Consider the following 23,120-nt stretch of genomic DNA (forward strand, 5'->3'; position numbering starts at 1 on the left):
TGACCTGAGTGCCAGCCTCACCTCACACCGGCACTTTCCCAAAAACAGCCTCCGGAGTGCCGGCGTTCCCTCGGGCGCTGTTCCAGGTGGCATCCTTGTCATCCTCACACCAGGGCAGAGAACAGCCACAGGTGCTGGTCACAGGTGAGTGGTGTGGGGCTGGGGCCAGGCTCCCAGCGTGGGTTTTCGGTGGGTGGATGGTAACTAAGAAATCCTCAAACTCACGGACAGTTTGGCTAAGAATCTCCCTTAAAAGCTCCAAGGGCCTCGTTAACCAAACCTGGCATCTTGGAAAGCCCTGGAACCCTTGGGCCGGGGAGGCTGCTCTCCCGGACAGGACAGCCTCGCCGGCTGGATCTCCTCAGGAGGAGAGGCCACTCGGATGCTGCCCGAGCACAGCAAGCGCCTGGTTACCCGCCCCAGGCGCACCATGTCGCCTTGCTCCACACGGGGCATGCACAGGAGCAAACATCTCTTTCCCTGGCCTCAGCGATGGGGAAAGAAGCCGTGAGTAAGAGAAAAGCAACAACCATCACCCGCAGACCCCTTACCCTGGTTTCCTCTCCAGAGAGCTGACCGTCCCAGAGAAGCCTGTTCGCTATTTTTTGCAAATGCCAGCTGACAGATCCCTTTCCTTGGCCTCGGGGTGTGCATTAGAGACAGGGAGCAAGACGGCTTTGACTCTCACTCGGGCCGCATAAACAGCGCCCTGCCGGCAAGCGGAGGCACAGTGAGGCAGGGGGTGTCTGCAACACCCGCTTTCTCCCCGCCGCCTCTCAGCACGACTCCACACTTCCTACTTCTCTCCGAGCTTCGATTTCTCCTCCAACACTGGATCAATAAGCTCAGCGCTCTCCTTCGAGAAGGCAGTGGTGACAATCAGGAAGGTGCCTACAACAACCTGTGGAAGGAGGGAGGGGAACGGTCGGGGCGCCTTCTGCCCAGTGTTCATGGCCCGCCCGCTTGGCTTTGAGGACACGCAGCACTCCCCAAGCTCTGCCTACGTGCCAGGCCAGTGCCGGCAGGTGGGGACCTGTGCCAACCGCACACCGAGCAGCGCCTTCAGTCTTCACCAGGTACGGAGCTACGCACGGGATGTTCTCAAGTACTAACTCAGGCAACTCTTACCATTCCTCATCACACCCTTGTACAGGTAAGGAACCACACCCAGGCCACCCAGCAGGGCTGGTTTTGAGCCCAATGTGTATGCCGCCCTCCAGAGCGGGAGCTCTGATTCCATCAGGGCATATGGAGTCTTCACCAACTAAAGGAGTAAGTTGTGGCTTTCATCGAAAGCACAGCGTGATGGGCGCTTGGAAACCAAAACCCCAAAAATCCCACTCCTGATAAAAACCCTGTCACTGGCCTGAACTTCCAGCAGGGCCACCAGTGGCCTCTGCAGGTCCCACCAGGGAGCAGGCCAACAGTGCCAGCAATCCTGTGTCCCCAGTAAGCTAGGGTAGCTTCAATTTGTCCAATAAGTCACCAAAATGTCACTAGAAGTACCACCACTGCAGACCTAAACTACATCTCCCAGGCTGCCTCTTGCAACCAGGAACAGCACAAAATTCGGCTGTCAGGCCATCGTCGTCCACATTTTTGTCCACATAATACAGCCACTGTGCTCAGGGTGGGTGTGCTCTCAGCCAGAGGAGCCCTGCTGGGACCAGGGTAAGGCTGCCACCTTCGTGGTGGAGCCAAGCGTCAGGCCCTGGAATGCTCCTTCAAGGATCTGTCAGGGGTGCCTTCGGCTCAGGTCATGGTCCCAGGGTCCTGGGATTGAGCCCCACGTTGGGGCTACCTGCTCCGTGGGAAGCCTGCCTCTCCCTCTCCCACTCCCCCTGTTCCCTCTCTTGCTGTGTCTCTCTCTCAAATAAATAAATAAAATCTTTAAAAAGAAAAAAAAAAGGATCTGTCCAGAGTTTCCACCCTAAATAGCTGTCAGGTGGCATCTCCTACAGCCTCGGAGGGCAGCTGTGGGCAGGAGGCACACCGGAAGGGGAAGCCATGGCCCTGCTGTGGGGGCGCCTGGCTGATGGAGGTTTTGGAAGCCCACAGTCTGGGCTCCCCGCCGCCCGTTCCCAAGCCCCTCGGCACATCCATGTAGGAGGGCAGCCAGAGGGGGTGAGAAGAAGGGAGAGTGGCTCAGAAACAGGCCCCAAGGATCTCCAAATGAACGAACAAGATTCCCATACATCTGCTCCCCCGACCCTCCCAGCACGCACACCCCCACCAGGCTGCAGCCCCGGCCCCCAGCTGGCCTCAGCAGTGCCAGCAAAAGCAGGTCAAAAGCAGAAGGAAGGAGCTCTTGGCAGAGGACTCCAGCCGTGGCAGAAGCGAGCCTCTGATGGATGGGGCTGCTCCCGGGGAGCTTTCTCTCCAGGCAGCTCTGCGCTGTCCTAACCGTGTCCAACGGGGGCCCCAGGGCTGGTGGCCAGCAGGGACAGATGAAAGGAAAGAACTCAGCCGGTATCAAAGCGCCCAAGAGAGGCTTGACTAAGGCTGAGATGTCTGGGTAGGGGGAGCTGAAGAGAGGACACAAAAGCAGGGAAGGTGACAGACAAGAAGAAAGGAGAGCAAGAATACCAAAGTCAGAGACGGGAGAGGAAACAGCACGTGGCCTGGGGCAGCTCAGCTGCCTGCTACCGTGAGTGGCCTCCGTGGTTCAGAGCCACGCCAGCATGGCCCCACAAGCCCTTGATTTAAGGCTGCAGGGACAGGGGAAGAGGGTGGGACAGCCACACTGGGACAAATGGTGCTGCGTGGGCTGCCAGGATATGTAGGCAGGGGCGTGGATCAGGCTCCGAGGAAGGAGGCGAGCCAGGGGTCTGGGCCTGAGGGCAGTGGCAGGGAAGGACAGGGATGAGGAGGGTGCGACTGGCACAGCAGGGGCTGCCCTGACCCAGCCTCTTTCAAGGGCAGGGGAGACTGGCAGGTTGAACACTGCCCCCTGGTGCAAAAGGAGAGCTACTGCCGACCTGCGCACGCCTGCCCAGGTACCAGAGCGTCAGAAGGCCACTGGCCCTGACAGCTCCACATCCTTTAGGACTCACTCAGAAGGCATTCCTGGACATCACACCTCCTCAGCGAGCTCCACACCCTCCCTGGAAAAGCTCTGTCACTGTCCTTGCCACACCCCACTGTCTTCCTGTCTATGGAGGATGTCTGTGAGGTCACATCTGTCCTCGGGAAGGAGCACTTAATGTTATAATGATTCGTTGACCCATCTCACAAGACACTGGGAGGACCTTGGTGACGGGATCCTCGGTTTATTTTGTCCTTCGCTGTCTCCCTTGTCCTCTGTACTGTGCCTGACGCTGTGATTAAATGTCTGGGGAATGAATTAATGAACGAACAAATGAACGAATCCTTCAGATCACGAGTTTCCAGAAATACTATGGAATGCTGAGACAAAGTCACAGCCCCTCCTAGGAGCAGCACACACAAGTTAGTGGGACATACAAATGCCCCTTACACACAGATTAGAGCCCAAAGTGTTAATAAGGAAGTTTAGCTGAAAGGGCAAGATCAGCAAAAAGCCCCTCCCAAACAGAAGATGGGAACCAGGAGGGCTGAGCAAGGCAACTGGCACTCCATTCTGGACAGTAGCTGTGCAGGGAGACAGACCCCAGAATGCAGCAGGCACGCGGGTGGGCCAGGAAGCTCCCTGACCCCTTCACGGCACACCACCCCCGCTGAAAAGTCATGGAGGACACCCTCCCCACTTGTTCACCCAGTTCACCCCAGTCCCAGGGTGGCAGGAAAGTAGATGCCAGTGTATGGGCTGAACTGTGTGTTCCCCAAGGAGGCCTATGGAAGCCCCAAACCCCAGGGTCTCAGAATGTGACCTTAGTTGGAACTGCATGGGTATTCAGTGAAAATGAGGCCCTTAGGGTGGGCCCTAATACAATATGCTTGATGTCCTTATAAAAAGGGGAAATTTGGAACCAGAGAAAGACAAACACAGAGGGCAGATCCTATGAAGACACACAGGGAGAAGACGGCCATGTGTCCAGAAAGATTCATCTAGAAGGCTTGCTAGAAAGTACCAGAAGTCAGGAGATAAGGAAGGACCCTCCCCTACAGCTTTTGGAGGAAGCAAGGCCCTGCCGACACCTTCTTGATTTTAGACTTCTGGCCTCCAGAAGTGTGAGATAATAAATCTCTGTTATGAGTTTCGGGGACTTTGCTTTGGCAGCCCTAGGAAACAAGCAGACCCAGGTTCTCCACTGATGACCAGAACCTACTGAGACCCTAAAACCAAGGACCAGGACAAGGGAGGACATAGGCTGGTAAAAATGTCCCCTTCTTTCACCTGCTCAGGCTGACCCAGGCCACAGCAGGGCCTTCAGAGTATGGAGCTATTTAGGATTGTGGTCAGTGTTCCCTCCAGGGAAGGCCGAGTGGGAGGCAGCGACCACGAGCTGTGAGCAGCGCCAGCACGAGCACGCAGCTGCACGGAGAGCGGGCAGGCAGCAGGACGACCTCCTGAAGGGCACCAGGGCCGAATCTTCAAGGACGAGGAGAAGGGGGAGGCGGTTCAGGCGTGGGGCAGCTGGAGCAAAGGCAAAGGAGGGAACAGCCTAGTAGTGGCTGTGCACTGAGGCCAGAGGCAGGAGTGAAGGTGCTCAGGAGGAGGTCAAGGGCCAGCACCTGGACTCTGACACCAGGTCAGGAGCTTGCAAGCACAGCAAGGGACGAGGACCGTATCCCTGGGGTCGGGAGGTGCCAGCCAAAAACCAGGCAGGGGAGAAGAGACCTGCAGTGTGGCGGGACCCCTCCGGCCGTTCTGAGGAAGCTGGATGTGAGGAGGAAAGACTAGAAGGTGGAAGACAAATGAGGAAGATGTTCTAATGTAGGCCAGAGACAGTGAGAATCCAGAAACACGGCGGCAGCAGTACCGCCACCACCTCTTAGACGAGGGGTGGTGGCCACAGGTGAGGAGGACTCGTGGCTCCTGCCTGAAAAGCAGGAATGAACGGCAGTGATGCCTAGTGATGCCCAGTTAACACCGAAGTGTAGGTAGCGAGCAGCGAGGACGAGCAACACCCGCGGCCCCTGGGAGGACCGCTCGGTCCTGAGACCCCTCAGGTCACATGCCGGGTCCTCCCAACCCCCCGCGACAGTTCCCTGTGCCCCGAGGGCAAGGGTCTAGAGTCGAGGTGAGACCCAGGCAGGCCAGATGGCGCTGCCCCTGGCCCCCAGGCCCTGGAGAGGCTCCACCTGGGGGGGACAGGTGGCAGACAGAGCCCGGGGAACCGGGGAAGGGTGGCCAGGCAGGACAGGGACGCCACACACCCCTCAGCTTCCATAAAGCGGCCCCGGGCTGACAGGCAGGTGGCATGGCGAGGACCCCTCTCAAGGAAGCCACCAGCCCAGGGCAGAGCGGCAGTGACCGGCAGGTGCTGGGGAAGCGGCTGCCTCAGTCTCTCCTCCAAGGGGTGTGGCGGCCGGCGATGAGCAGCCCTCGAGTCCCACTGCACCCAGGCTTTCCGACCCGTGTCCGTGTCAGTCTTCAGTATGAATGGACAGCCAAGATCACCAGCTATTTGAGGCGATCACCCCAAACTCACCAAAACAAATGGGGAATAAAACAGGGAACTCTGAGGAGAAGAGTAATATGGAGAGCAGATAGTTAGGAAAAAAACTATAATTAATCTCAGAGAAGTAAGAGAAGCTATTGCATTGAGAGGCGGCAGCTATTTTAAAGGCAACGAGAAAGAGCTCTAGGAAATTAAAAATAGAGTTGCAGACATTTTTAACCATAATAAATAGAAGAATGAGAAGACAGTTGAGGACATTGCCCAGAGAGCAGAACAGGAAGACTGGCACAAAGCAGTCCCGGTGCTGGGGACGTGCACTCTGGCGGCGGTGGCGAGGGCGCTTGGAGATGCCAGCATGACGCCGCAAGTCCCACCTGGCGAGGGGACCGGGCGGGATCCACCAGCTTCCTGCATGAGTTTGCTGGTGCAAGCGTCACAAATCACCACAGACTTCGTGGCTTAAAGCAACAAAGATCTATTCCCTCTCCATTTTGGAGGCCAGAAGTTCAACATCAGTTACATGAGCTCAAATCAAGGTGCTGGGAGGGCCATGATCCCCCCAAAGTCTTGGGAGAGGGTGTCCTATCCCACGGCCCCCTGCTTGTGGTGCCTGCCAGACACCTCTGCTTGTGGCCACATCCCTCCAGTCTTGGCCTCTGGGGGCACTTGGCCTTCTCTGCCATGTGTAATCTCCTACCTCTCTCTCCCGAGGACACGTGTGACAGCATTAAAAGGGTCCCCAGGTAATCTGGGGTCATCTCCCCATGTCAAGGTCCTTCCCCTCATCACCTCTGCAAAAACACTTTTGCCATTTACAGCGTCCAGGGATGAGGACCCAGAGATCTTTGGGGGCCACTATCCAGGCTACTACACTTCCAAAAAGGAGAACGAGAAGGTGGTCACGTAACGGTCTTTGACAGGGACACTGAGCCAGAAGCTACTTCTGAGGGAAGATGTCCTCCAACCTAGAACTCTCCACCCAGTTAGACTACCAATCAAGTGGGGGGGGGGGCAAAATAAAGACCTTTTTGGGCACATCCAGCAAAGGCAAGCTCACTGCCCATGAGCCCATTTGCCTGGGAAGCTCCTGGCGAAGGGGCACTAACAAGATGAGGGAGTAAATAAACCAAGATGAGGAACGTGGGAGCCGGCACAGAAAGAGGCAAGGGGGGGCTCTCGGAAAGATGGTGACAGAGAACCACTGCCCGGACTACAGCAGAGGCCAGGAGAGGGAGAGAAAGGGGGTACTAGATTGCCTGAAGCCCCTGAAAGAATGGAGAGTAGATGGCAATCTGCAATTTAGGGATGAAGAGTGAGGCAAACAGTAACTCCAGGAAACTGAGAGGTTATACAAGAAAATGTTACCACATATGCACCTGGGGTTCTCAAGTGTGAATATTTACTTGATTTTAATAATGTACAAACTGAAAATGTACTTAAACAAAAATGGTTACCTAACCAGGGAAAGTGGTACAGGTCGGGGGCTGGGGCGGAGGGAGCGAAGTCTTCCACAGCAGAGCCCAGCAGACAGAGTCAAAGGCCCTGTGCAAACAGGGGTGTCAGCAGCTAGGAGTAACGTGTTTGCCTCTGGGGAGACAATCAGGGAGGGCAGGTTGGGCAGGGGACTGGTGGGAGTTTTTACAGGCCTCCTGACACAATTTGACTTCCCCAAGTGTCCACATATATTATTTTGATAAAATTACAGTTAAAGTTAACAAAAGGAAAAGCAACTCAACAAACAGCTGCAATTTTTCTTGCTCTTATTCCAATCCCATCCCCCACCCCTTTCCTCCTCCCCTGATCCCCAGGGGCTACCACAAGCCAGTCCCTCAGGGTGCTCCCCCTTTGTGGATTTTACACTGATTAGATAGATTCTGGATACACATCTACCTAGATGTGTATCTAGAACATACACTTGTGTTTTAATTTTTCCATAAATGATATACTGTCATTTTTTAACTCACTTTTTTCACCCAACATATTTGGAATCTATCCACATTGATACAAGTCAATATAGGTCGTTAATTTTAATGGCTGTATAATGGTATACATACTACAGCTCATCCATGCTCAAATTAGGGACACAGACCAGAGGTTGTCTCCAAATTTTAGCTATTAAAGACTGTGATGTGGGCGCCTGGGTGGCTCAGTCGTTAAGCGTCTGCCTTCAGCTCGGGTCATGATCCCAGGGTCCTGGGATCAAGCCCCGCATCGGGCTCCCTGCTCCGCGGGAAGCCTGCTTCTCCCTCTCCCACTCCCCCTGCTTGTGTTCCCCTGCTCTCGCTATCTCTCTCTCTGTCAAATAAATAAATAAAATCTTTAAAAAAAAAAAAAAAAACTGTGATGTATAGATTGGCAAAGGGATCATTGTTGAAACCGGGGTACAGGCACATGAAATTCATTGTACTATTTGCTCCATTTTTATGGATGTTTGGAAACAACCATAATAATCTCAATTAAAATGTTAAAAAATGAATAACCTTGAACCCATATACAAAATGTGCAGGAATTTCTCCAGCGCCTACACATAGAATTGGAACTGCTGCCTCAGATGGCAGGCACATTTTACCTTTTTTTTTTTTTTTAGAGAGAGTGTGTGTGTGCACAAGTGGGGAGGGGGGCAGAGGCAGAGGGAGAGAGAGAATCCCAAGCGGGCCCACACTCAGTGCAGAGCCTGACACTGGGCTCAATCTCACGACCCTGAGATCATGGCCTGAGCTGAAATCAAGACTCAGAAAGTCAACTGACAGCCACCCAGGTGCCCCTGGCAGGCACATTTTAAATGTCAATACTGCCAAGCAGCTCTCTAAAGCAGTTGTCCCAATAACTGATGTAGCCACCAGAAGCACAACAGAAATTCTATTTCCCTACATCTCTGCCAACTCTTCTGTCAGACTTTGATTTTTGTCAATCTCATGGGTAGAAAATCATTTCTCTGATTATTAGTAAAGCTGGATATTTTCTCAGAATTGTTGAGATTATTTTTAGGTTTTCTCTTTTATGAATTGCCTGTTCATATTATTTGCCCCTTTTTCTACTGGACTGGTTGTCTTTTTCTTACTGAATTGTAGTAAGTCTTTATGTATTCTAGATATGAACCATGCTCCATTATATACATGGCAGGCATCTTCCTGCATGACAGAGTAGTTACTAAGTCCTAGGAAGAGCAGAGGAAGAGGAAGTGGGGAAGGCAGTAAGAGATGGAGCAAGCCCAGGGCGGGTCTCCCTGGTACAGGTGAAAGACTGACCCTGAAGTCGATAGAGAATGCCTCCCTACTCTGAGACCAAAGCACCTACACTTGCTGGGATAGTCCCAGGGGAAATATCCCAGTGCCCGGCCACAGGCAGCTATAATATGTAGCTGGCTGGGACCCACTGTCACCTGATGCACTGACCGGGCCAAGGCCTGAAATGACCAGCAGCTCTTGCACGGTGGCTCTCCGGGCTGAGAAGCCCAGACATCTCATTCCAGGAGGCACAACCGGAAGAGCAGCAGACCAAGGAAGATAAATCTGCAGATGGCAGGGCATCCTGTTCACATCCAAACTCCTTGTTAGCAGCAGCTGTTCCAAGAACCAGGAATAATGAGTCCAAGCTGCATCAGAGATGACTGATATTTAACTTTAAGAAAAACTGTCTGGCCAGTCAGATCAGCAAAAGATACAGATTAGACAGAACAGTGGCATTTCCCTCTGAGGGGGTTTTAAAAGAATTTAGACAGTTCTCTGAATGAGTCAGTTTAGGTCAAGTGACTCTTTTGGAATAGCAAAATGTTAGACTGGTTGTATGAGACTTCTTCAATTTCTGTTGTGATTATCCTCGGAGAATGGGGAAGAAAGCAGTTTCCTACCTGTGTTTTGGCATGTTCCTACAAAATGCTGTTTTAATATTCTTTCTTTAGAGGAACAAAAGCAAAAGTTAAACATGTTTGGAGTTTAGATATTAAGTATGTTTTACTTTACAGCATACTGTGGATCAGAGACCTGTAGCCCTCAGCACAACCTGGCCAGAGAACCACGAGCAGCAAGACCGCTCACTTCACTCTCCTCTCACACTCCCGACTCTGTTCTCAACCAACGTAAAACTACCGGAGGGCTGCCATTCGGTCAAAATCTGATTGTCAGAAAAATAACATTTTTTTCAAAGTGTGAGTATATCCCATGCACTATTTGGGGCATATTACAAAATTATTTGTTGTTTATCCGAAAATTAAATTTAACTAGGCATCCTATATTTTATCTGTATTTTACCCCAACAAACCAGCGGTGCTGAGGACCGACTGGGTGTGAGGAGGAAAGAAACATGTAAAGAGAATTCTCAGATGCTGGCACAGAGGATGGGGATAACACTGGTTAAGATCCCAGGGTCCCACTGCCTGGGTTCAGATCAGGGCTCCACCAAGCCCACTGACTCTGGGCAAGTTGCTTAACCTCTGACCATCAATTTCTTCATCATAGTGACAGCAACAGCACGGGCACGTGGGGTTGTTACAAAGACCAAACGAGTTAATGCTTGTGAAGCCCTCGGATTAGTGCCTGGCCCAGAAGCAGCCTTTATTATAACTGTCAGCTTCTAGAATTAGAAGCTGGACCGCAGGTCTGGCCCTGCTTCTGATGGACAGAGGTGGCGGGGGAAGGGCTGTGAAGGGAGAGCCAGAGGACAGCCGAGGCCCAGTCGGGGCTGGGGCTGTGCCATGAAGCACTCTGTTTATTGCGAGGACACTGAAACACGCCTCGACCCCAACAAGACAACCTAAGAATCAGTCCATCTGCCCAGCCGTATCACGTCACCAAGGACCCACCGTGAGGATGCAGCTCACTCCTGCTCACTCCCACTGGCTCCCTGACTCTGCTTCTGTCCAACTCCGTGCTCAGTGGCATCACACTGGAGGCCTACACTTGGCCACAGTGGGCAGATGTATGCCCCAGAAATTGGCAAACTTAGCGATCAGGGCCCTTTCCTCACCTCCTGGACAGCCGTCGAAAGAGCACCAGATGGCCCGAGCAGCCCACCTTGACGCAGAGATGAGGGTGTGTGTGTGCATGTGCGTGTGCGTGTGCGTGTGTGTGTGTGTGTGTCTGGGTGAACAGCACCCCTTCTCCATTTTCTCTTTTGGCTACAGAACCCAATAAAGAGGCCTCTGGTTTTTTTTGTAAAAGCCTGATGTGCAAGTGCTTAATTCAGTTAAAACATGGGGGTGAGCTAAGGAAGAAATGAATTTGGCACTCTCTCCATGTCTTAAGGCAGCTCAGAAGCCATTCCGCAACACCAATTAACCTGTGAGAATATCAAACTAAAGATTCTTTTGATAATCTCATTTAACAACATGATAATTATTCTTTTGTTTTCTAAGGACTGATTTCTTTGTTCATATCCTTGACACCTTGTCTTGCCCTCCCTCTCTCTTGACCAACATAGGCATTTGCAGGTTGAAGTGTTAGGATTTAAAATAATAGCTGTTGGATGTACATGTCAAATGTCTATTCTGTAACAGAACTTATCCCCTTCCTCCTCACCCTCCTCCTGCTCCCCCAAATGACACACACCCCAAAACCCAAATCCAACACTTCTTCCTGTCTTCCATCTCCCCAGGGACTAGGGCTTCAGTTTGGGGATCATCTTCAGCTCTTCCCTCCCCCGTACCCACCATCTGGCCAAGGAGGCCTGTCAGTTCTCTTAAAGCCTTCATGGCCTCTTTCCTTTCATTTCTATGAACACACCCTAGATTATCCCCTTCGTGTTACTTCAACTAGTACGAAAGCCTCCTAACCATTACCAACCATTACCCTTGGTTAGATTTAGCTACCAATCTGTGCTATATACTAGTGGTAGTTAGCACGCCCAAATACAGGCCTTATTTCACTCTCCTCTAACCTCCCCCCCACAACTACCCACAAGTAAGCTCTCCCTCCCGCAGGCCCTCTCCTATTGTCAGTGCAACCTGCCTTTCCAGCCTGATTGCCCATCAGCCTCCCGAATCTTGTAACTCCAGCCAAACTGCCTCTTTCTTGTTCCCGAAGAATCCAAGCACTCTCCATCTCCCTTGGAGCACATCTTTCCCGGGATGCCCCCACCTGATCACCCTTCTCCTTGTGCTGATCTGTGCAAAGCCTACTTGAGGCATCTCATTTTCCTTTCTCCTGAAATCCCACCAAAACTTGAGTGAAGAGTTTTTTGTTGTTGTTTTTAAAGCTCTAAAGCCCCAAGGACAGAGAGACCAGGAGAGGAGACCACAGCCATGCAACTCTGGAAGCTGGAAGGCAGCTCTTGATACCTGACCTTGAGGCCCCTATCGGGTGGTGGGGAAGGCTGCACATCCAGCAGTTTCCTCCCCAGAATCCACGGAAGACTAGGGAGCCGTGGCTCCGGGGCCCCTGGGACTGGGATGAACTGCTCCTCATGTGGCTGGAGACCACCCCTCTCCTGAAGAACAGACGTTTACTCTCTGGAGAGGGCAAAGCCCAGGGTCTATACTGGGGGTTATGAGGCACAGTTGAAGGCCTGGTTACCTTGTCAAAAATGGTGGAGGAATGTTAAGTAAGCCTGCCTGTCTTGTCCCTTTACCCCACTCTGCTCCCACAACACAGCAGCCCGCTCTTCCCCTCCTCGGACACCTGACACAGCTGAAAAGGGAAGACCTCAGGATATTGACACTGAGGTTCCCCCACAAACGACACACATATCACCTACCATGCAGGTTGGAAACCGGACTCCCAGGCAGCTTTTAGCCCCTGTGAGCAACCATGAGCGGCAACCAAAGGTCACTGGGCAGTTGAGGACAGAGGCCCTCAAAGGTAGAGACCAAAAGAAAGCAGTAGAAAAAAGCAACTGGGAGGAAACAGCCTGCACGAGGGAAAAAGAAAAAAAAGACAAACACGCATTGACATCCTCCACGAAGTACGCGAAGGCTACAGGACCAGCAAATCCACAGGCGGCTGTGCACATACTGTTACAGGCCCATTCCGAGAGCAAACAGAGCTCTTGGAAATTAAAAATATCATGGGAGAAACAAACAAACGAATCAACAGAAGGGCTGGAAGACAAGGTAGGGGAGACCTCCTAGAAACGGAAGCAGAAAGACAAACGGAAAATAGGCCCGAGAGCAAAGAGAATCAGAGGGCCTGCCCAAGAGCGCCCGGTGCTGAATGACAGGAGTCTCAGAAAGCGAGAACAGAGAAAAACAAAGGGGTTCCAGCAAATTCAAGAAACTCCCAGCACAGGAGCACATTTCCACACGGAAGGACGTACCGAGAGCCAACAAGATGGATGAACCCACACCCACGCCAGGCACGTTGTGAAATTTCAGGTCCTGTGAGTTTTCAGAAAAGGGGGGAAAGGACACAAAGAATCAGACATCGGCGAGGTTTGGATTTCTCAACAGCAACTCGAGAGGCCAGAAAAATTCAAAGCAATCCTTCAAAATTGCAAAGGAAAAATTATTTCAAACCTGAAACTCTCATCCAGTTGAACTATCAATTATGTATGCAGGTAAAATAAAGATAGGGGCTGCCCCACCTGACCTCCCTGGCACTTGGCACTCCTTCTCAGGAAGCTACTGTAGACAAGCTCCACCAAAACAAGGTAGTGGCCCAGAAAGGGGGCAGGAGCTGCAATGAGAGGCGGCAGGGGGGCCCCCGGAGAGCACACCATGCAAGGAGAGGGGGCGTGATGGGCAAGGCAAGGACTAGGCAGGACCCCCTCCATGGGCACCCCTCTCTCCAGGGGACCTGAAGGAAAGCGGAGCCAGCATTCCTACTGATGGGACCCATGGTGAGCCTGGCTGAACATGACTGGGAGGCAGAGAGGGTGGCATGAATGCCACCTTAGCCCAAGCCTTCCGTGCCCATGCACCAGCAGGGGAAGATGTCAAACCTGCCCCACTGACAGGAGCTCTGCTATAGAGATGTACATTTGCTTGTATGTGTGTAGAATATTCCTAGGAGGAGACTCAAGGCGTGGATAATAGCAGGTGCCTTTGGGGAAGAGACATTAGGAAAAACTCTTTACCATTTACCCTTCTGACTTTACATCATAGGACTGCTTATTCAAAATATAAAGTAAATACAGGGTGCCTGGTGGCTCAGTCAGTTAAGCGTCTGCCTTCGGCTCAGGTCATGATCCCAGGGTCGTCGGACTGAGTCCCACATTGGCTCCCTGCTCAGCAGGAGTCTGCTTCTCTCTCTGCCCCTCCCCCGGCTAATATTCTCTTCTCTTCCCCTCTCTCAAAAATAAATTAAAAAAAAAAAAAGTAAATACAATATACGACAAGGGGATCCTCCCATTCTTGAAGCCCCCTCCCACAGGGAGCCTTCCCTGGGTCCCCAACCACGCTCCAGAGCCAGCCAGGTGTCTGGTGTCCTCTTCCTGCCTAACTCTCACTGGGTGCTACGTAGCTAATGCTGGCTGAGGGTGGACCTCAAGCTCTTTGTGGTCACATCTCACTCATCTTTAAACATGCTCCAGGAGCTCTGCAGGGGAACTTTCATTTTCTGCCTATTGGATGCCAGGCCCCTTCTAGTTGGCTTAATTCACACCACAATCCCAGGGGTTCAACCCTCACTTTGCTGATAAGAAAAAGCAGCCTCAGGAGGACCCCCAGGGAGAAGCCAACTCAAGAATCACCAAGCCCATCCAAATCCAGACCCCGTTTTTCACGAGAGTACCCAGTTTGGTGCCTGGTTCACGGTAGGGTTCCAGAACTGTTTAACCAAACCAAAATGCAAATTGGGTTGGAATTAAAATTTTCCAGGGGGTCTTCCCATGCTCTGAGACCCAGAAAAAGAGGCAGAGGGTGCTCGGTGGCAGGAGGCACCCCCGCCCAGCCAGGAGAGCCAGCCGTTACAAAACAGTAGGAGTTTCCTCATGAAGTCACAGACTTAGCCTACAGGAGTACCCCCCGGGGCCAGGTCTGTGTGGGGTTTTTTAAACAGCTTTATTGAGGTCGAATTCACATACCAGACAGTTCACATACTCAAGTACACAATTCAGTGGCGTTTAGTCTATGGAGCTGTGCATCCATCACCACAATCCATTCCAGAACACGTTCATATTGCTTAGCTGTCATTTCCGCCAACTCCCAGCTCACTAAGCTAACTCTCTGTCTCTCTGATTTGCCTACTCGGGACGTTTCATATAAAGGGAATAAGAAGGTCCCTCGTGTCTGGCTTCTTTCCCTCGGCATAAGGTGTTCGAGGTTCCTCCACGTTGCAGCAGGGGCCAGACCTTCATTCCCTTTCACTGACAAGTACTATCCCACTGTAGAGACAAACCACGTCTTACGTAATACCCGTTCATGAGCTGATGGACATCCGGGTTGTTCCCAAGTGTTGGCTGTGAGGAATGGTGCTATGAGCATGTGCGTGCAGGTTTTTGGGTGCACATGTGTTTCCTCTCTGGGCTAGGGACATGCAGCTGGATCTTACGGTGACTCTATGTTTAACTGCTTGAGGGGCTGCCGGACTGTTTGCCACAGCAGCGGCCCCATTTTATAACTCACCAGCTCCTCCACATCCTTGCCAGCCCTTGTTACTGTCTTTCTTTTTGAGTAGCCGCCCTAGAGGGGATGAAGTGGTATCTCATCGTGGTTTTGATTTACATTTCCCTGATGGCTAATGATGTTGAGCATATTTTCATGGGCTTACTGGCCATGTCTATCTTCACTGGAAAAATGTCTATGCAGATCCCTTGTCCATTTTTATTTAAGATTTTATTTATTTGAGAGAGAGTGCACACGTGTGAGCACAAGTTGGGGGGGGCGGAGGCACAGAGGCAGAGGGACAAGCAGAAACCCTGCTGAACACGGTGCTCAATCCCAGGACCCTGAAATCATGACCTGAGCCAAATTCAGACGCTTAACCAACTGAGCCACCTAGGTGCCCCTTCCTTGTCCATTTTTAAGCGGAATGATTTGTCTTTTTACTGAGTTGTAAGAGTTCTTTATATATTCTAGATACAAGTTCTAGATAGAAGTTCCCTATCAGATATAAGATTTGCAAAAATTTTCTCCCATTCTTTGCGTTGCCTTTTTGCTTTCTTAACAGTGTCCTTTGCTGCACAGTAGTTTTTAATATTGATGAAGTCTGACTGATCTATTTTTTATTTTATTGCTTGTGCTTTTGCTGTTGTAGCTAAGAAACCATGACCTACCCCAACATCACAAAGATTTATGATTATGTTTCCTTCTGGAAGTTTTATAGTTTTAGCTCTTGCATTCAGGTCTTTGATCCATTTTGATTTTTGTCTGTGGTATAAGGTACGTGTCCAATTTCATTCTTCGGCATGTGGACATCCAATTGTTCCAGCACCATTCGTTGAAAAGGCAATTCTCTCCCCATTAAATTGTCTTGGCACCCTTGTCAAAAATCAATTGACTGTTAAGTGTGAGGATTTATTTCTGGGCTCTCAATTTTATTCCACTGATCTATATGTCTGTCTTTACGCCAGCACCACACTGTCTTGATTACTGTAGCTTTGTACAAAGTTCTGAAATCAGAAAGTGTGAGTCCTTCAACTGTGTTCTTTCCCAAGACTCTTCTGGTTGTCTGCTTCCCCCTTGCATTCCCATGTGGATTCTAGGATCATCTTGTCAGTTTCTGCACTAAAGGCAGGTGGGATTGTGAAAGACCCTGTATTGAATCTGTGGCTCATTTTGGGGAATACTGCCATTTTAACAGTATTAAGTGTTCTGATCCATGAACATGGGGGGTCCATTTATTTAGATGTTCTTAAATTTTTTTCAACAATGTTTTATGCTGTTATAAGTTTTACATTTCTTTGTTAAATTTATTCTTAAGAATTTTCTTCTTCTTGATGTTGTTCTATATGAAATTGTTTTCAGTTTGTTCACTGCTACTGTATAGAAATACAGTTGATTTTTGTATTGATCTGATGTCCTGCAACCCTGCTGAACTCTTTTATTCATTCATTTTAATAGGCTTTTAGTGGATTCCTTAGGTTTTCCTATACAAGATCATGTCAGCTGCAAATAAAGATACTTTTACTTCTTTTTTCCCAATCTGTATGCCTCTCATTTCATTATCTCTCCTAATTGCCCCTGATGACCAAATTTGAAACTGGTGACTAATTTTGATTTGGAGGTAGCCCCTTCCCAAAAAGCAGTAGTTGCTCTGACCTACAGGAAGCCAGAGGCCTCATTCCTCCCCTTGTCACGCTTGTTGAGTGGATGTTTCCATAGAGATTTCCTTTAGGAGAGGCTTCCTGGTTGGTTATACTCTCTGCTCTGCGCCCAGGGAATCTGAGACCAGTGAAAGGGCTCCCTTTGCAGGCTGGCTTCCTGCACGTTCAGCCACTGGGAGGCACCAGCAGGAGAGAGAGCATGGGTTTATCTTTCCCATTCTCTACGGGCTTGGGTGCCACAGTCCTGACTGGGGGTGTGTCCCGCCACTATGACAGTCCCTGCTGGGCGTTCCCACCTCCATGCTGCCAACCCGCCCTGGAGTATAGAGGAAACTGTGTTTCCTCTCCCAACCTGGAAGTAATGGCTTCCCACTGCTGTCCATCCTGGGTGCCTCAACTCCCCTGGTTCGGCGCCTGATTTGCTTTGCCTGATTAATTCAGTTTCTCAGCATCAGTGTGTGACCTCAGCTATTCCTAGCCAGCCTTTACCGCTATTCCTCTAGACACCACCCCCCAAGCATCCCTTTGGGAGGAAGGGATAGAACCTGGCTCACTAGAAAACTTGGTTCTCTGGGTAAACAGATCAGTGTGTCCAGTCCATGAGCCAAGGAGACAGTGAGGAAGTTCAAAGGCCAAGTGCTTCAGTTCCCAGAAGGAAGAAAGTAAACAACAACCCAGACAGGATATGACCTTGACTATGGCTGCCTCTACTTGCTCCCCCCTATTCTTGACCCCAGGAAAGCACACGTGGGCAGCCCCCTGATCTGACCTTTCACCCTCTGCTTTGGAATTTGAGCACAAAACCTGGACTAAAGACTTTTCCAAGACGGAGTCGTAGACCCCCCGCGATTGTTGGTTTCATCCTTACGACCACAGCCACATGGCAAAGCGTCAGAGCCACTGATAATGTCTGCCTGGGGCTTGCTACTGGGTGCCAGCCACTGCATTAAGTGCTTTACATCATCCCATTTAATCATCCAAAACCTTGTCTGGCGGGTGTTACGGCCCCAACTTTGTAAGTAAGGAAACAGAAAGTCGCGATAAATAGCTTGGCCATGGCTTCAAAGCCCAAAGGCACCCATACTCCCGTCTGCCCATCACCCCACACCGTGCCTCACTCATGGCACTAATTCCCAGGAGCCACCCGTGGACCCCATCCTAGCTACGTTACCAGTTACCACTCTCTCCCTTCCCTGCCTGTCAACCTCCAACTAGTCTTCTTCAACCATCACACTTGCCCTGGGCCACACCTGGGCACTCCATCGCTGTGTGAAGAGCCTCCTCCCCCTCTAGCTGGATCAGCACCACCCCTGCGTCACCCCTCTACTACAGCCTTCCCTCGCACGCTGGCTGTGCCCCGTCCCAGTTGTGCTGCCCCACGGTGGTGGGAGCCCGACGAGCACCCAGCTAAGTGGAGCAGAACCTTCCCCTAGGGTGTTTCGGAGCTCTGCAAAAGTGACCAGAGGCTCCCAGTGGCCTTTACCCTGGTGTGCACGCCCTGGGAGGGGAGAGCAGGGTGCCTGCCAGGAGCTCCGGCAGCTCCAAGCCTTCACCTCTGGAGCAGGTTCTGACTTGCCAAGACTCACTTTTCTGCTCTCAGATAGCAGGGGACATGTTCATTTGAATATACTAGTTTCTCCTCAGTGTTGAGAAGTTAGATTGAGAATTCCCTGGGAAGGAAGACGCCTCCCAGCTGAGAACTTCAGGCTTCGTGGGAGACAGGCTTTAGGGACCTGAGGTAGTAAGTGAATTTCGAAAGTCCCAGGTGACAGACTGCCCTTCTCATCTTCTCAGTCCCAACCCAAAGGGTCCCCACTCCAGGACGTCTCCTCAGTGCCACCCACCCTCCATCTGAGGGAAGAAATTATGTGTTCTAATAGTTACAAAAACAATAATTAATTATAGCTCTAAGTGTCTGTGCAGTGCCAGACCGCTGGACGAGGTCATTTCCCGACGCTTAGGAGGTGGGTATTGCTCCATTTGACAGTTTTATTGAGCTGTAACTTGCATGCTATATTTACATTCAACAATATACTTCTGGCTCTCTGCAGTTTATAAGGTACTTTAAAAGACTTTAGTCATTTGCTACTAACAACGACTTTGCCTCGTAGGAAGGGCAAGCATTACCTCCATTTTATAGATAAGAGAAATGCGGCTTTCCAGGCCCATCTGCCGACCCCCATCACTTCTTAGAATTCCTTGCTGCTTCCTGACACCACAGTGTTCTTTCAAGCAACTCACCGTGTCAACAGTCCCAGGAGCTGGGGCTTTGGAAGGATAAAGGGAAAAACAGCCAGGGTCCTGCCCCACAACTCTGCCCTGCTTAAGTCAGGCAGGAACCTCCCTCCCTGGAGGGCGGAGAAGCCTTGATGAAGTGGAGGTGGGGCCAGAGGCTGTTGTGATTCCCTGGAAAGGGCAAAGTCTTCGAGTCTGAAAAGTCAGGTTCAAATTCTAGTTTTGCCACTATCTGGTCGAATGACCTTGGGGAATCACTCCACCTCACTGCCCTTGTGTGATACAGTGATGTAAGAACTATAGAATTTGGTTTTCCTCCCTGGTTCCTGGCACAAAGCTCCTAAAACCCTTGGAATTTCTTGAGTGGTAGGGGAGACAGGAGCAACCTTTCTTATTCATAATAAGCCCCTTTCAACCACACCTGACTTTATACTAATGAAGTGACCCCTGGTGGACCCCTAGATAGCTTCAGGCAGGGGCTGCTTGCCAGAGGAACCAACCACATGAGTAGAAGGTTGGAACTTGCTCCGGGAAGGGGTAGGGACCAGAGATTGAGTTAATCACCAATGGCCAATGATTTGATCAACCGTGCCTACGTAAGGGAGCCTCTATAAAAACTCTAAACGATGAGGTTCAGAGAGCTTCCAGGATGGTGAATGCATCCACACACCAATAGGATGGTGCACCCCAATCCATGGGGACAGAAGCTCCTACACTCAGACTTTACATATGTACCTCTTAATCTGGATGTCCATCTGTATCCTTTATAATAAGCTGGTAATAGTAAGGAAAGCAGTTTTCTGAGTTCTGTGAACAGTTCTAAAAAATTATCAAACCTGAGGAGGGGATCATGGTCATCTCCGATTTATAGCTGGTTGGTCAGAGGCCCAGAAGGCCAGGCCAGGTCTTGTGACTGGTGTCTGAAGTGGGGGCCGTCTTGTGGGACTGAGCCCTTCACCCATGGGGGTCTGCGCTAAATCTGGGTAGTGTCGGAACTGAACTGAGTTGAAGGATACCCCGTTGGTGTCTGAGGAGAACTGAAGAATTGGTTGATGTGAGGAAAAAACCCACATATTTAGTGTCAGAGGTGTTATGAGTAAAAAAAACAGTTTGGAACCTGTTAGTCCGTCGACAAAACAGCCTTATCCCCCAGCACAGGTGGCTGACAATTAAGCAACCTGCCGTACGAGAAACCTCAGATTGTCCCCCTTAAGTTTCATAATCTAGAAGCTGCAATTCGTACTCCAAGGACTAGGATTAGATTTCATACAATTGGAGCCATCACGTGTTTATTCAGCACCCACTGCCCGTAACACACACTTGAGGGACAGAGGATAATATAAAAACCCAGGGCCTCTGCCTTCATGAAATTTTCTGTCTGATGAGGAGACAAGACTAGCACACTTGAAATATAAGGGATATTAAACAGCCAGCATATGCGAAGGAACCGCTTGGGGGGAAAGGGAGATTGGAGAAGGGTAAAGCAGTTGAGGAGAGTTAAGTAAGTGGCATGGAGGAAGGGCTTGACCTGGGCTCAGAGGAAGGATCCACTCCAGAGGCCCCGGGGCGGGGGGCGGCACGTGTCCCGCAGGACATCAGCACCTGCTCAGTGTGGACCAGTGGTGAGAGGGAACCGCAGGGCCCACCGGCCTCTCCCTGTAAGCATGGTCTTGCCTGATTAGTTTAGAGTCACGGCTGAGTGACACCAAGTAGATGCTGATCAGGTGAGAAGTCTGCTATAGAACCAACAAAAGATGAAATTGGAGAGGTTTAGTGAAATGACAGGCAGAGAAAAAGTGTTCATTCATTTATTCACTCAATAGTGATCAAGCCTTCGCAAGACACCAGGTACTGTTGGGCACTGGAGATAAGCTGAACAAGAGAGAAGAGGTCCCTGCCTTCATGAAACTGAGGGTTTCATTTCTAGCCAGGACCAAACCAAGTGCATTCCAGACCCAGCCCTTCAGGTTTGTAAGCACGGACTGTCCTCTTGCCTTAGACTTCCTGCTGATGACAGGTCTCCCTTTGAGTCACGCAACAGGGAATAAAGTCCAGAAGCCACATCCCTCCATCCCTGGTCCACAACACCAGGAGAAAAGGCACATTTCTCACCAACTTCTGCTCTGGGAAGTTTGGGACAAAGCAAAGGGAAATTAAGTCCTCCTTTTCACTTGTTCCTCAACACACACACACACACACACACACACACACACACACACACACAGTCTGTTACTCCCTTCTTAAATTCTTATCCCATGACCTGGAGAATCTGGCCTGTTTGCAGTGAAGAGAACCAGTAGCCATTTGAGGCCCTTAGTCTCTCCGCCACTGGAACTGAGGGAAAGGTTTTCTTCTAAGCAAAAGTTGTTTCCCTTTACACCTGAGCAGTGGGTCCTGCTCAAAGCCAGAAATTTGTTCTCCCAAAAGGTGGGGAGTTACATGCTTTCCCTTCACTGCTCTCTAGGACGTAATCACAAACTCACCTCTTGAAGAGAACTGATGTTGGCCCTTCCATTTCCCAGATTCCTAAAGGAGAGCCAGGCCTCCCTGTTCTGCAGCTCCAGAGCATGTCGTCAAGGCCCAAGCTGGCCAAGGAGCTGGAGCACAGCACGTGTGGGCTCCTGAGCCCCTAGCCTGGTGCTGTACTCAGAGCAGACCCTTCTCCTGACCACTTGTTACTTCACCATTTCCATAAGGGATCTTTCCCACCACACAAAGGCATTCTGGCCCAGAGCTCTGGGACCCATGGCACATCTTTCTCTGTCCTCAAGGTCTCAAGCAGAATCCATTTTCATTATCAAGTAGGGTTTGCCCACTTTGGGCTCCTTGGTTTCGACCATCCCTCACCAGAGCTGTCCCCACAGGCCCGTGAACAATGATCCAGCCCACCTGTCCCCTGGATTCCTGTCTCCAAGGACTGTTCCCAGAATCCCTCTGCCCTTTTCTTTCTAGTAGCAAAAGACTGCCAAGTTCCAGAGGGAAGAGAAACAAGTGGTCTGCCACCAGGGACCACCAGTGCACACCCCCACCCAGGACAGTGTGCCCAGGACTGCTGAGAGGTGGTCTTACCATGGCAGCTGGTGTGCAGAGGTCCAGGGAGGCCATGGCGTTCCTGGTACCAGAATACCCAAATCTAGGCCCTCTGCCCACTGCCTGTTTATAATTGACGTTCTAGGTTAAGCCTGTCAATGACTTTCTAGAATTATCCCCTCCCTACAGCTCAGAGGAGAGAGAGCTGCTTGTGAGCCAATCTCTGGCTCAGCAGTAGACCTTGAACAGCTTGTTTGAGAGAATGGAAAAAACAAAACCAGGTCAGCGGTGAGCTGGGAGAGGGCGGTCAAAACCACTGCCCATGGGTTAGCGGGAAGGATTCAAGGGCAGTGGTGTTTGGCCTCTACCGAGAAAAGAGGGCAAAGGACAGGAGACCCAGCCAGGTGAGAGACCTTCTGGCCTAAGGAAAGGAAGAGAGGTTCTGACAGGAGAAGAAAAAATGAGGACTTTGAGGTCTTCCTCCTCCTGCTGAGACCTCACCAAATCTCAGGTTGTCCCCCTGGGATCTGGAGACATCCTGTTCCTTTCTCCCGTGGGGCCAGGAGACAGGATTCCTCCCAAGGGCACATGTTACCTAGTGGCTCTTGTGAGCTCTTAGCCTGGTCTGACTTCATTAGCAAGATTTTTAAATGCTTGAACATATTATTAAACCCACTCAGATAAATTATTTAACGTAGTGTTATCCCAAAGACTACTCCGGTCCAGAACAGGGATAGAGTGCCTACCCCATAGATGCCACCCCACTATCACCAAAATAAAAACCAGCCCAGGCTGAGCTCAGACAAGAGTTCTTGGAGGAAGCACAGTCCATAAGTCACTGTTCTATCTTTGCTTAGCTTCCTGAACCTGAGATTTATTAGTCAGAGAGAGGCCTTCCCTACTTGAGTGCTCACTCCCGGACAAGGCAGGTGGCATCCAGAGAAACAGGAAGGACGCTCCTGCTAATGAAATGTGGGCATGCCTAACCTGGGCAGAGGTTCTAAGTCAGGTGCGAGCCTGACCGTCAGGAGTCCCTGGGAGACCCGCAAGTTAAATGCAAACTCAGCACGGGAAGGAACCTGCTTACTCCTCTCAGATCCAGGACCTCACCCAGTACAGGTACTCTGCTTTCTCCAGAGGTGACAACAAGCAGCTTTCCCCCTCCCCTCTAGCCCA

At 50.9% G+C, this 23,120-nt stretch overlaps 1 protein-coding gene across 3 annotated transcripts in view; it reads right to left on the bottom strand.

Moving 5' to 3' along the window:
* PC (pyruvate carboxylase) overlaps positions 1-23,120 on the bottom strand; it is a 98,705-nt gene that overhangs the window by 27,197 nt on the left and 48,388 nt on the right. The window contains exons 3-4 of one of the 3 annotated variants that reach the window (XM_032414479.1): positions 801-901; positions 552-709 (exon numbers count right to left, since the gene is read on the bottom strand). The exons of the other annotated variants lie outside the window; for them this stretch is intronic. The gene's annotated coding sequence lies outside the window, so the exon portion shown is untranslated. The remainder of the gene's footprint in view (positions 1-551; positions 710-800; positions 902-23,120) is intronic. 3 annotated transcript variants of the gene reach the window in all.

This window comes from Phoca vitulina, unplaced genomic scaffold (genome assembly GCF_004348235.1).
Source record: "Phoca vitulina isolate PV1807 unplaced genomic scaffold, GSC_HSeal_1.0 scaffold16, whole genome shotgun sequence".
Lineage (NCBI taxonomy): Eukaryota > Metazoa > Chordata > Mammalia > Carnivora > Phocidae > Phoca > Phoca vitulina.